Source organism: Cyanistes caeruleus, chromosome 3, assembly GCF_971803275.1.
Source record: "Cyanistes caeruleus chromosome 3, bCyaCae1.hap1.1, whole genome shotgun sequence".
NCBI lineage: Eukaryota > Metazoa > Chordata > Aves > Passeriformes > Paridae > Cyanistes > Cyanistes caeruleus.
The window spans coordinates 65,499,859-65,504,105 of NC_141703.1; positions in this window are offsets into that span (position 1 = coordinate 65,499,859).

Here is a 4,247-nt window from a genome sequence, read left to right on the forward strand (position 1 = left end):
TTTTACAGTTTGTAATGTGATATATCCATGATCTTCCCTTTTACATTGTTCTAAAGTTTAGTTAATTTTCCCAGCTGATACTGTGGTGCTCTTGAACTTACCTTGCTTCACCTGCCACTTTTCTTGGGCCCAGGGTAACAACTCCATAGGCTTCTCTTCCCTTCCACCATATACAACAGCCTTCTCACATTTACTGCCTTATCTCAGCTCCCTTTTTTATATATTAAGCTCCCCAAACCTCTTGTCTTAGGTTGGCTTTCTATTCACAGCTTGGTTTTGTTTCTTTGAACACTGAACATCTTTTGATAATGGCAGTCCTAGAAGTTTTACTAAGCTGTGTAGTGCAGGAGCTACTACCTGATTTCCTAAGGCATTCTTATTTCCAAATCTATTCAAAGTCTTTTCTGCTACAATATTGGTCTCAAATCTTGTCTTGACAGGATCACTTTCGATCATCTCCAAGTCATTCCAAGCTACTGCCATCTCTAGCATTTTCATCATTGTGCATATGTAAACCACGGCTCTTATATCTAAACCTCTGTGTTTGAATGTATTCCTCTGGATTCCAAGGGTCATTTGATTGGTTTGTTTAATGTTGGTTTAAAACCAACATGGAATAGCCTATTTTTAATGTTCCCTGAATAAATCCATAATCCTTTAGAAACAATTGGTAAAACTACCTTCCACTGCCAAAAACCATGCTGACCAGCTTACAATAGAATGGTGAAGGTTGGAAGGGACCCCCTGGTCTGTAATCAACCTCCTGCTCAAAACAGGTCCAGCCTGGAGCACAGTACTCTGCCCCAGTTCCACTCACTAAGGCTAGAGACTTCACAGCCCTTCTGGGCAACCTTTGCCCTACTTGACTCTGCTCAACATTTCCCCTTATACTAAGCCAAACACTTACATATGCAAGTACATTCTATTGCATATCCTTCCATTATGCACACTGGATAAAACTTTGGCTTCCCCATCTTATTTAGACTTTCACATTTCATGGCTGATTACAGCACTAAGCTCTCCTTATGCTTTCTCTTCCTCAGCCTGAACAAAGCCAAGTTCCTGACCTAATGCAGGCCTTGGGACTTTTTTGGGAGTCAGAAGCTAAGCACTTCAGCATGTGCTGAGCAGAGTGGAAGAATTGTCTCCCTCAGGCTTCTGGCCACCCCTGCTGTGGCAGCCTGGGTGTCCTTCAGTCTTGTTTGCTGTAAACTGTTGCTGGCTCATGGCAGCTTCTTCACCAGGGAGCCTGTGTCTTCTACAACATTGCATTTGAGACACTGATCCATGGGCTTTACCCAAGCCAGATACTGGCCTTTGTACTTAATTTTTGTTGAATTCCATTACATTTCTCCAGTCTGTACACCCACCCATGAATGGTCACCCTTTTCCTCCTGCATACTAACAGCTCCTCCCAACTCATCATTGTCATCAAATTTGCTGAGCCTGTGCTCAGTCTTCAGGTTGTCAATCAGGAATTAAGGATATTGGCTCAGGTATTGATCCCAGAGTCAAGCAGTCATACTGCAGATCACCACACTTCAAGCCTGATGGCCTAGCCAATTTTCCAGCAGCTTTATGACCCAGTTATCCAATCTAGAACTCACCAATTCAGCTATAAAAGTACTGTGGGAGACTACATCAAAGTCCTTGGTAAAGTCAAAATATACAACATCCACAAGTTTCCCCTTGCCCACGCAGCCATTCATCATTCCTTAGTTACTGGTGCTACAGAAATAACTGTAAAAATTAATTTATGCCTTCAGCAACTGGTCTACCATGCTTTCAAGTAACTCTAGGTGTTTAGTGCTTTCACATATAAATACATATTTAAGTATAAAATTCTGTCATATGTAAGTATAAAATATAAAAGTTTCCTAACTGTTCTTACTAAAATTTTTGATCTCAACCCATTTAAAGCCTTACAAAAATGATAATGCCTTTAGCGGTATCCATATACCTAATTTTAACCAATTTATTTGGAATAAAGAAATGGAGGAAAATTCTTACATGTTGTAAGTTTCACTGTGTTTATGGTTTGAAGTTTTACACACTCACACAAGACCTCAGTCCACAAGATGCTTCTGCTTTTCTCTCCCTCCGGTTCCCAAACCATCAGGCAAAGCACCCAGACCTGCTGTGCTGTGCCAACCCAGCCAGGGGTCTGGGTTCATCCTTATGTGCACAGTGACCTGCTTCCTGAGAGTTTACCTGGTTAAGACACCTAGTAATCCCTGGGTGAGGGTGGGACCTGAAAGTATCCTGGTGAGGAGATCAAATTAAAGTCTCCTGGAGCAGAAAGGGTACACTGTGGGCAGGAATACAGCCCTCAGGTCCCCTGTGCCCTCTGTTCTCAGACTTCTTCTGATTCCAGGGCTCTTTCTGAATGTGCCCACCCATTGAGAACAATTCATCAGGCTGGTTATGTTAATCTTGAAGCAGTTGTTCACTAAACCTGGTAACAAGAAAAATGGTTACTGATTAAATGGTTAGTGATTTGCTGTTAATAATCAGCACACTCAGTGAGTTATGAATGCTAACCTATAAATTACTGGTTTATAATGAAATGTGTTTTCAATATGAATCTTAAAAAGGTAGCATTCAGTAAAACATGAAGGCAAAATGAGCAGCTAAATTTAAATGCAGTTACAGTGCAGCACTCTTCTAAATTTGTTTCTTGATTAAATTATATCAGAAAATTCTGAATTCAACCTACACCAAAGATGATAATTCATTGATTAGCTGATAGCATCAGCTTGATAACTTGTGACTCAAAAATAATCTCCTGCTCTAATATATATCAGACAAGTGAAATTAAAATTACTTTTTCTTAGAATCAAGCTTCCCACTCTCCATCCTACTGTTCTACTCCCAGTCATTAGATCCCTCTGGATTAGTGCCCTGCTGTTGCATTAGATTGCTGAGGCATTAGATTGGGCAATTCCAGTGTAACACTACCATTTTAGGATTATGATTCACAGCATTTCAGGTCTGACTTGTGGATGGCAATACTAGTTTATGGTTTGTTAAAGTAATTGTAATGCATAACCCATGTTTTAAACTTTGAGAGCAGTGCCTCTGTTATCTACTTAGCAAGTGGTAGGGCTGTAGCATTTGGCTTACTACTCATGCAACAGAATTTCTTGAACTAAGAAAACCATACCCTTTTTCATAATACATCAGTAAAGGAAAATTAAAGTCCACCCCCTTCCTGGGAAAGTGAACAGATAGTTCCTCTAGTGAGAAATGATGAGTTGATATACGAGTGCAGTGATTACTCCCAGTTTCACCCTGTCCCTTGCATCAAGTCTGGTGCTTTCCTGTGCAGCTGGTAAGCCACTTCAGATCACCAACCAGCAGAAACTGCAAACATTAAACATTTTCCCTTATGTAAGTTTTCAATGTTTCAGGAGCTCACTGAAGAGTCACACAAATGTCAAGAGCTGGCACTGAAGCAGCCAGAGGTGACAGGGAGAACCTGACAGGGGTGATACCAACAAATAATCTGATTAACTCACCCCGTAAAGATTTACCTTGACAAACCCATGAACTGATCTGAAATTCCTTGTTTGGAAAATGCAACATCGAACACTTTTAAGCATCAATCGAGACCAATGTAAGGGAATTGAAGTATTTTCCAATATATATTGACTATATATTGTTTATATATAAACACCATTTACTTATCACTGATGATGATTATTTTAAACTCTTCTGTATCAAGTCAGGGTCTTACACACTGATTTGTGAATAGCACACGTGACAATTATGGAGCGTGCTAAAAGATGGGCTGGGCGCGCCATAGGCCAGGTTCCATAGGCCTGCAGTGGGTCACAACGTCTACTTAAAATTGTACTACGTAAAATCCTGCTACTTCCCATCCAAAACAAGTATTTGAAAAAATGTGCACACATTTGTGTTTCCCTAGGTCACCAAAAGTTCATCAGACAGTTGAACCTACAGAGCCAAAACTCTCAACCGGGCCTAAGCTGTATCCTGTTTCCCCCATCCGTTTCTGGTTTTGCCCGAGTCCACGCTGGGCATTTCGCTGGACAGAGGGCAGAACAGCCCGTCAAACGCGGGCCCCGACAGCAGCGGCCGGGACGGGGCGGCGCCATCGGGGCCGGGCAGGTGCCGGCTGCCGAGGGCGCCCGGCAACCCGTCTCCCCCCTCGGCTTTCCCGGCAGCGGGAGAGCCGCGGCGACTGCGGGGAAAAGGGTGCCCGAGCCGGGGGTGGGGTGGCCTCA